The following is an 11,000-nucleotide window of genomic DNA, read 5'->3' on the forward strand; positions in this document are numbered from 1 at the left end:
ACACCTTGAATTTACAGAGGTCAGTCTACCTCTGTCTCCCAAGTGTTGGGGTTAAAGGTGTGTACCACCACACCCAACTACTCACTTTTTTTAATTTTAAGAACTTTAACCTTTTTTCTCAAGCCAGCATATATTTTTAACACATAGTAAACCATTTAGAGGATTTTTTAAATCTTTTTTTTACTATATATCTCTCTTTTTTTGTCTTTAATTTATTAGGTCTTTAATTTATTAAGCAATATGGGTAGGATTAAAGCCGTGGCTTTGACATCTGGATCCAGCCCATTCCTTAGCTTTATGAGATTTTAGTCTCATGGTTGAGGTACCAGAAAGTGTTGCGGGAGAATTGTCTGTAGTCTGTCAATCATGTTTTAAATAAACACTAATTGGCCAGGCAGAAAGTATAGGTGGGGTAATAAGAACAGGAAAATGCTGGGAAGGAGGAAGCCCATTCCTCCCCAGTCCTGCTCAGACCACAGAAGAAGCAAGATGTAAGCCGGGCGGTGGTGGCGCATGCCTTTAATCCCAGCACTCGGGAAGCAGAGGCAGGCGGATCTCTGTGAGTTCGAGGCCAGCCTGGTCTACAAGAGCTAGTTCCGGGACAGGCACCAAAGCTACAGAGAAACCCTGTCTTGAAAAAAAACCAAAAAAAAAAAAAAGAAAGAAAGAAAGAAAGAAAGAAAGAAAGAAAGAAAGAAAGAAAGAAAAGCAAGATGTGACCTGCCCCACTAAAAAAAAAGGTACTGAGCCATGTGGCTAACATATATTAAAATAATGGGCTAATATCAGTTATAAGAGCTAATAAAAAGCCTAAGGTAATGGGCCAATCAGTTTATAATTAATATAGATCTCTGTGTAATTTCTTTGGGGGTTACCAGCTGTAAAAACTAGACAAGACAAAAACCCCAGCCAGCAGGCCCCTCGTGCTACAGTTCCCAAGTGGAGGAATGTTTGAGGGGAATTAGGAGGTGTGTCCTTGTTGGAGGAAGTGTGTTAGGAGGGGAGTTGGGGGGAGGATGGTCTATGAGGTTTCAAAAGCTCACAACATCCCGAGTCTTTCTCTTTCTCTGAACCTACTTGTGGATCAGGATGTGAGTTCTCATTACTCCCCAGCACCAGGCCTGCCTGCCTGCGGCTATGCTCCACGCCATGGTGGTCATGGACCTTCTGAAACTGTAAGAGCCCTCTAGATGCTTTCCTCTGTAAGTTTCCTTGGTCATGGTGTTTTTGTCACGGCACTAGAAAAGTAACTACAACAAACTCTGTCTTTCATCCTGAGTGTAGGTGGTGACTGTGTCTCTTCCCATTGGTGGGAGAATGCTTCATAATCTGACAAGACTGGGTAATTGGAGAGATGGGGAAGGGGCTGGTTAAGGCAGTATGGCCCTTTGTTAACTACCCTTGATAGGGAAAAAAAATGTTTCTTAGACAAGGGAAAATGTTTGTGCCTTACCAAGAGATGAAGAAAACCCAGTAACCAGGCAGAAACACAAAGGACCTCATGAGGATCTCACTTTAGCCTCCCAGGGTCCTCCACCCAGCAGTGTCCACTGAGGTGACTCAAGGTGCACAGCACAGTGTGACAGACAGAGTCCACCACACAGCAATGCACAGCACACACCCTTGGAGCAGGACAGGAAGAGGGAGACAAAGGCCAAGGGGAACATTGTGCCATTCTATGTTTTGGCAGACTTTATGCTATTTCTAGAGTCTTTAGAACAGGTAGCTTTCCTATGAGACTCCGTACTACCCAAGCAGCTGTCAATCCTGCTGGATTTCACTCTGGCAGCAGAGACAATGCACACACCTATTCTTCAACACAATGCTTCCTGCTGTACAGGAGTCTAGTAAGGTTTAGGTTTCCAGAAACCAGGCTTTAATAGTTATCTATAATGACCTTCCAGGAGGTTCTGAAAATCCTGTCTCCACCAAGACCAGAGGTATGACTCATACCCCTGACCAGTAATTACAGCCATGAGTTCTGCCTCTGGTCTTATGGGGTGTTGATTATGAGGGTGGGGCCCATCCCCTCTGTCCTCCAAGCCTGCTAATATATAACTAACTACACAACTGTCTCCTCTCAACTCAAGAGATCAGAAGCCCGTTTAAACGGTACTTTAACAAAAACCTTAAAAACAAGAGGGATAACTAGACAAGGAGTACCCAGTTGCAGGCTCTCTCAAGGGGAAAAACTCTGGGCAGGTGTTGAAGTCAGCTCCAGGATCCCTCCAAGTCATCAGCAGTGATGGATCACTGATGGGCAGGACCACAACTTGGCCAGGACTGCTTAGCTACCTATACCTTTTGCCTTACACTTAAGCCAAAACCTCCGGTCAGGATCTGAGGATGGATGTGGTGTGTGTTTAGGGAGGGCAGTGTTCATCTGAGGTCTTTGTCCCTCTTCCCAGTGTGACCACATTGAGTAGATCTTTCTTTCTGTGCCTTTCAGTTACTTGTCTGTGTTATCTGCTGTGGTGGTTTGAATGAGAATGTCTCAGTCATTTAAGTACTTTGTGGGGGTTTAAATGGTGCAGCCCTGCTGGAGGGGTTGTATCGCTGGTGGTGGACTTTGAGAGCTCAAGGCCTCGCCTTTTCTGCAATTTACTCTGTCAGCTTCATGCTTTGCAGTTCAAGATGCGAGCTCTCAGTATCCAGTTCTGGCCACCATGCCTGTTGCTGATAGCCACTTGTCCCTCTGGAACCACGCGTGCAAATAAACCCTTCCTTCTACAACTTGCATTGGCCATGATCACAGCAACAGAAAGGTAGCTAATACACTGACTTATTAGAGACTGACAGGATGGCTCAGTGGGCAAAGGCACAGCTGCCAAGCCTGGCAACCCGAGTTCCACTGACAGCCAGAAGCGGTGTAGTGGAAAGTGAGAACCAGCTCCTCTGACTTCCACATGCACTCTGAAGTGTGTGCATATACAATAAATAAATAAAAATATGTTAGCAGACTATTAAAAGACAGGGAGTTGGAGAGATAGCTCAGTAATTAAGAGCACTGGCTGCTCTTCCAGAGGACTTAGGTTCAATTCCCAGAACCCACGAGGCCGCTCACACATGTCTGTGAGATGGACACCCTCATACAGATATACATGTGGGCAAACCATGAATGCACATAAAATAAAAATTAACAAGCCATTAAAAAGTTAAAAATCAGGAAATAATGACCTCTGCTTCCTGCAGGGTACAATGTTTGTAATCATGTCTTTTAACATACATGTTTGTAACTATGTGTTTTAACATACTATCTCTCTTCTTTCAACCCTAAATCCACTCAAAATTTCATTTTCAAAAGGCAATTCTTGGGGGCTGTAGAGATGGCTGAGAGGGTTAAGAGCACTGACTGCTCTTCCAGAGGTCCTGAGTTCAATTCCCAGCAACCACATGGTGGCTCACAACCATTTATGAGATCTGGTGCCCTCTTCTGGCCGGCAGGCACACATGCAGACAAAACATTGTATACATAATAAATAAATTTTTTTTTTAAAAAGGACATTCTTTAATATAAAAAATTAAGTAAGCCAGCTCATACATTTTTACTCAGCTTTTAAATGTCACTTAAATTTAACCTTTGTTTTATCAAACCTTCTTATAAAAAACATTCTTTGAATAAGGTAACTTAGAAAGACATAAGAGTTTTTGTTAACATATAGTCATTATAAAGACACCTAAACATGACAGTGTGTCTCTCTCTGAGCCCACACCCATGTCTTGAGCATGTATACTAGCCTTTGCTTTTATAACTTTGTTTGCATACTTTTCCATTTATTTTAATTTATTTGTGTGTGTGAATGCCTGCTAGTCTGTGTGCATGCCACATGTGTGCAGCTGCTTACAGATGCCAGAAGGGACCATCAGATTACTGCTGTTAACTACAGTTAACAGTGGTTGTGAGCCATTTGATGCTGGTGCCTGGAAATAAACCTAGGTCCTCTACAAGCACGGCAAACACTCTAACTACTGGGTCACCTCCTCAGCCTCCTAAATACTTCATTGTTGCAGGCGACCCTGCATAGACACCCGTTGGGGGAGAGGGAAGAAGATAAGGAATCAACAACATAGACTCCGGGAGTCAGCTGAGTAGCAAAACGTGCTGCAGACTCGTTTATTGCAGAAATCGGGTTCGTCTTTATATTCCCCTCCCAGCACCCCACTGGTCCTCTAGGACTCTAGAGGTGTGTTGTCCTTTCTCCATTAGCTCCACTGGCCACTTGCCTCCATGTTAGCAGTCTCTAGCCACCGCAGCTGACTCCAGGTTGGCCCAAGGGGAAAGTTACTACAGCACATGCTCATTCGAGTTTGGCCGGCTACAGCCCAGTTAGGTCTATCAGCCATCTTCCTCCAACATAAACTCACAAACTTGACTTCATTTGGCTCACTTTGATATTCTTTTTTTTTTTTTTTTTTTTTTTTGGTTTTTCGAGACAGGGTTTCTCTGTGGCTTTGGAGCCTGTCCTGGAACTAGCCCTGTAGACCAGGCTGGTCTTGAACTCACAGAGATTCACCTGCCTCTGCCTCCCAAGTGCTGGGATTAAAGGCGTGCGCCACCACCGCCCGGCTTTTGATATTCTTTTCTGCAGTGCATTGGAGGGCCCAGCTTTCCCTGAGTGGAGGCCCCTGCGAGGCCAGGAAACCACTGCTGGTAGTGCCAGGCTACTGCCGTCTTCATTTGTCTATATCTCATGGGTTTGGTTTTGTTTCTTTGCTCTCCCTCCCAGCTCAGCTTGGATTTCATGATCACATACAAATATGAAGCAAATTGAGACTGTCCGCTGAGTAGAAGCAATTTTCCTCAGCCTAATGGCTATCCTCCTCACCCAGGACCAGTGACTGCCTTGATCCCCCTGACTCTGAATTTGCCCTGTTCTCTCCCAGCTTACAAACCTCAAGGCTGCTACCAATACCCTCAGGCCTGTCTTCCAGTGAAATTAAGGTTCTTTTCCCCAATTCTCCACCAGTTTCCTCACCAGTTCATCATTTGGGATGAGCATACCAGTCCAGTCAGTTCTGCCCCAGAGTCGGGCCTCTGCTGTGTGACTCGGGTAACAAAGTGTGAAGGAAGGGTCGCCTTACCCCACTCCCCAAACTCACATCTTTATAAACCATGATGTATTTTTAACTGTAGAAGCTACCGTTCGGTTGTGTTGCTGTGATAAAACACAGTGCCCAAAAGCAACTTAAGGGAGGTGTTAATTTTGCCATTTAGTTCCAGAGAGATGAGCCCATTGTGGGGGTCAGCCATGATAAGCTAAGTCTGTGCAGGTCACCCAAAGGAAGCTCTTTACTTCCAACCATTATCACCTGGGACTCTGGCCATTGATGAATTTAAATGGAGTCTGGAGTCTCAATAGTTTACTCTGAGACAGTGCCTGGCTGCAAGAGGAACCACAGGCTGAGATTGCCTGACCCCCCACCCAAGAGCAGACCATTCAAAGGAAATGCCTGACAATCCAACCGCTGTAGATAGAGGCACCTGCCAGCGTTCCTCAACAGGACACCCCTAGACAAATGTCAGCCAATCAGGGACCCTAAACCTCAGAGACCTCTCACCCCAACCCCTACTACTTAAAAACCCAATTCTAATTGAGCCCGAGGCTCTCCGGATATTCCAATATGTTGGACATGCAGAGAGACCGAGTTTGCAAACTTGATTAACATAAAGGCTCTTTGCTTTTACATATGGGACTCAGTCTCCTTTGTTGGCTTTTGTGGGGACCCCACGGATTTGGGCCTAACCCCATGCAGCAAGTGCCCGGCATGGCAGCAGGAACAGGAAGCTGAGAGCTCACAGCTTTTGCTATACCAGCAAAGGAGAGTCAGTGAACTAGAAGCAGGATGAGGTTCTATAATCTCAAAGCCCACCCTTTGGGACGCACTTCCTCCAGCAAGGCTACACTTCCTGAACTCCCCAGTAGCACCACCAACTGGGGACCAACTTTTCAAAATGCCTGAGCCTATGGGGGCATTCTCTTTCAAACCACCCCATTAAGCACAATGAAATTCATACTGAAAAGTTTTTGCGGCCTGATAAACCTCTCCGCCGATGCAATAATCCAAATCAGACCAAATCAAACAGAATTAGAAAAAGCCCAGGTTTAGTGGATACTAATGCCCCCGGGTGGCATTCCAACCCCCAGAGAGGAAGAAAGACCAGGAAACCTTGCATTTGTTCGGGGGGGGGGGGGGCAGTTTAAATACCCTGTGGGAGTGATCTTGAGCATCTCGGGGGAGGGGTCATTGTTTGGTGGCCTTTCTCGGAGGTGGATTCTGGACTGAGGCAACTCCAAGGGATGGGACTTAGGATGGAACTTTCCACCCAGACATTCTAGAGGTTTGGACCTCCTCTTCTGGGGAAAGAATATTGTTTCTATGTTACTCACTCTGGCGTAATTGGAGATCCAATGGCCTTGTTAATGATAGGGAACAGAACACTCACAGGAAGCTGGATGAAAACTTGCTGAGCCTCCAGCTCTAACAGGTCCCTGATGATCTTGCTTCTTAGCAACAAACTGATGGCTTTTGTTCAAGAATGGGTCAATACTCTTCGACTGATGGTATTGAGGTCCCAGCATCACCCCCTTGAGCCCCCTAGAAAGACAGGACCCATGATTGAGCCTGTCATTGGTACTTCTGAAGGAGGGGGAAATGTAGGGCCCAGGGCAGCTTTCCCAGATCAACTTAGTACACACCTGCCAAGATGAGTTCTAGAGTTCAGTTCAGTTTGCCCTAGGGCAATGCTAGCTCTTAGACTCCCTCCCGTTCCCATTTCACCCTAGGACCTGTTCCTTGCCTTTGCAGGAGACAGTAGTAAAGCTACATATACACTTGAATGACTAATTTCTGGCCCAGCGGAGGTGGCAAGCGCCTTTAATCCCAGCACTCGGGAAGCAGAGGCAGGCGGATCTCTGTGAGTTTGAGGCCAGCCTGGTTCCAGAGCTAGTTCCAGGACAGGCTCCAGGGCTACAGAGAAACCCTACCTTGAAAAAACAAAGCAAAACAAAAAGACTAATTCGGTTTCTTTATTAGCTTTAATTCAGAATCATTAGAGTGTGGAGTTCTAGTCTTGCGAAAGCTGCTAACTTATTATAGACTGTTAGGAAATACAAGTTAGTCAGTCATCCTTAAAGTGCTGATAAAATTAGTTACAGGACTAAGCCTTATTTCGTTTCCTGTATATGTTTTCAAAGTCAAACTTAAAACAAATAATGAGAAACAAAGTTTGTCTAATCAGACATACCTAGGCAACCCTCATATTTCAGAGATTTGCAGAATATGGCATTTAAAATAATGATTAAAAAGCTTATTGTATTAGACAGAGATTCCAAGATCCTAGCAGTAACCCAAGGTCTCCAAAGAAGATTATGGGACACCATGATGTCTCCACCAGGATTACAATGACGCTGACCACTGGGTAAGGTACCTGAGTATAACACCTGCTGCCAGGACCCAGCCCAGACTGAACAAACATCAGGACATTGGAGAATTGACTGCACCACTTTTGCTTAGATAAAATAAGGTCAATCTTTTCCATGTCCCTTTTCCATAGGAAAAATAATCACCTTATGGGCCTGGCTAAGACTGCTGTAATGGGTATTACTGTGGATTCCAGGAAGAGCAAACCTTCACAGGATAAATCCCCCACAATCCCCAGAGGGGCACAATTACTCTGGAACAGAAGTAATCATTGTGTAGAAACCAGATTGGTCTGTCTTCAGCTACCAACAGAGTAACAATCCATCAGACCTCTTCGCAGGACTGGAGCTGAGATAGCATTTTGTGAGACTGCACCTTGGTCAGTTTGGCTTAATTGTTTCATCTCCTCGGACCAAACCTCCTGATGGTTATCCTGAAGAAGGACTTGGGGATCACTGCGTCCTTTTATCTGTGCTCTTCCCAGTGTGGCTGCATTGAGTAAACCTCTTCTCTATTCTTCATTATGATTCATCTCTTGAATTAATGTGTTAGGTCAGATAGCTGTGCCTAGACCTTAGCTCTAAAAACCCCAGTGACAGTGAAGACAAGACCCAAAACCGAATGGGACAACATGGCCAACCGAGATGCCTTGCCACAGACTACCTTTTGCTTTGCTTTCTCATAATGGCGTCTTCGTATAATTAGTCTTGTGAATTGTTCCCATCATGCACTGACACTGTGACACATCTGGAAATCAATGTGAAGACAGAAAAAATCTTAAGGGGAAATTGCTGAATTTTCTGCCTTTCTCCCCATCTCAGCTCATAAATAATCTTCCTTTCTGTTAAAGTATGAAAGTCTGCCCATAAGACAGAGCTACAGGGAGTCTATCTATCTATCTATCTATCTATCTATCTATCTATCTATCTATCTATCATCTATCTATCTATCTATCTATCTATCATCTATCTATCTATCTATCTATCTATCATCTATCTATCTATCATCTATCTATCTATCTATCTATCTATCTATCTATCTATCTATCAAACTCCCTTCCAGTTCTTGACTGTACCTCACCTCTGAAGTAGCCCTTATCATAGCAAGAACCTTGGTGTGGTCTTCGGATCTCAGTGCCTTCCCCAGCAGCAGCAGCGGCAGCAGCACTGGTGAGCCAACTAGGTCACCAGGAACTGGTGAACCTTCCCACAACTGTCACTGGAATGTCACTAGAGGACTTGGTACTTGAAGGGTGCTCTCAGAGTATAACTACTCCAGTGCAGAGCAGAGTGAGAAACATCCACGCCAAAAAAAGGAACACAAAATTACCAATTCCCCATCTAGGTTTATTTATGAATTATGGGCTTTCCTTTAATTCACCCCTTTTTTCTAAGAAAACTAATTTTTGTTTTGTTTTTTTGAAACAGGATTTTTTGTGTGTGTGTGTAACAGCTCTGGCTGTCCCAGAACTCACTCTGTGGCTCAAGTTGGCCTCAAACTCACAGAGATTCACCTGCTTCTGCCTTCCATTAAAGACATGAGCCACCAACCCTGCAAAAACTTTCCTAGCTAAAATGCAGATTTCCAAGAGTTAATTATTAAGAACAGAGAAAATGCTTAGTGCTTAGGAACACTTGCTGCTCTTGAAGAGGATGGGGATTCAGTTCCCAGAACCTGCACCGCAGCTCACCACCAATCTAAGGGACATAGCGCCCTCTTCTGGCCTCCACAGGCACCAGGCATGCATGCAGTGCACTTACATGCAGGTAAAACACTCATATGTAACAAAAAATAAATATATCTTTGGGGAAAAAACAAGCAAAAATAACGAACAATAAAAAATAAAAATAACCCCTCATCACAGAAGCCTCTCCTTGCAAGAGACAGAAACCATAGCAGAAAAGCCCCAATTGATCAAATTGCAAAGAACAAGCAACCATGTGGTTCCCTGCCCCAGTTGCTACATCTACATCACAACTCCTGCGCCTAAGTTCCAGGGATCACTGCAGGAAAGGGAGAGGAAGAATTGTTAGAGACAGAGGAACAGGAAGTTTGTAGTAAGGTTTCATCTAGAAGCTACACCCCTGAAGTCTCATCAACACGGCTGCCTAAACAAGATCTGAACAAGAACAGCAATTGATTTGCTAACAAGGAGAAGGGGGGGATCTCATGGCACCTTAAATGCAGCTAAGGAATGTTCAGAGTGGGAGATAGTTTTCTTCAGAGAAGATATTAACCCCACTGATCGAGAGTAAGATCACTACCACAATTTAAAGCCAAATTTGAAGCAATCTTTAATTAAATACTGGCCAAATGACTGGCCAGGCCCATATCCAGGTTCCTGGAAATGACCCCCATGTCATGGTTTGCCATGGCTTAAGAAGGAAAGCCCATAATTCATTGCATTTCCCATCAGGTACAATCAGGGCAAGCATACATCCTGGCGTACCTCCAGCCTGCATCCAATCAGAGGCAAGCGTTCATCCTGATGTGTTTCCTGCCTGTGAACCTCCCGCCCACATGTGATCATGCACACACGTCTGGTGCAGAGGGTCAAATAAACTTGTGTAGGGAGCGAAAACACGTGGCTTGTTATCTTCCATAAACAGCAGCCTCCAGCATTTCAGGAACTCTCTGTCCTTGGGCAAGGGGCTTGCAGATCAGAAGCATTTTTGTTTCATGGATCTCTCAGGCATAGTCATTAAAACTTAAAATGAAACTTCGGCCTTGCAAAGAGTCCTCAAATTGGATATTCAGTACCGAGTAGTCAACCATGAAATCACATATAACCCAAGTAATATTATGCAGACTGAGCACATTGTATTTATATTTAGAAATACATACATATGCTCACAGAGACTGAGCCCGCATGAGACTGACCTAGACACTCTGCATATGTGTTACAGTTGTGTAGCTTGGTTCTCTTATGGGACTCTTAACAGCAGGAAGAAGGGCTGTCTCTGCTTCTTTTACTGGCTTTAAGGACCCTACTTATACGGGTCACCTGCATGACTGGCAGAGAAGGAACACTGAAGATGATCTTGAGGGGTGTAACCTAACTTCCTGCAAATCCTGTTTTCTCCTTCCTGAATTTTGTTATGTGACCACCAGCTACCTCAAACAGCCATCCCTTTGCCTCATGGGATTATGGTTATTTTCTTCCATGTCTGGCAAAACAATAAAAACTTCTATCAAGAGCTCACAAGGACTGGAGAAATGGATCAGAACACCTGTTGTTTTTGCAGAGGACCTGGGGTTTGGTTGCTAGCACCCACATGGTGGCTCATAACTCTAGTTCCGGGCATCGGACCCCCTCTTCAGGCCTCAGGGTACCAGTTAGAAAACAAGTTCAGTGTTGCACAAAGGAAGACACATAGTGAAAGTAACCAACAAAGCACTTTCTGTTTGTAAAAACAGGTGTACCAGAATCCAGATGGGGTTGTGAATCCATGGGCAAGGGGGCCTGTCCTTTAATCCAGGCTCGGGTGGCTCATTGGCAGGCTCTTTACAAAATATGATTGGCTAGCTGGCTCAAGGGGGGAGAGGAAGCCCAAGGAACAAGGCCCTCATCAGGATAA

Source organism: Chionomys nivalis, chromosome 22, assembly GCF_950005125.1.
Source record: "Chionomys nivalis chromosome 22, mChiNiv1.1, whole genome shotgun sequence".
Classification (NCBI taxonomy): domain Eukaryota; kingdom Metazoa; phylum Chordata; class Mammalia; order Rodentia; family Cricetidae; genus Chionomys; species Chionomys nivalis.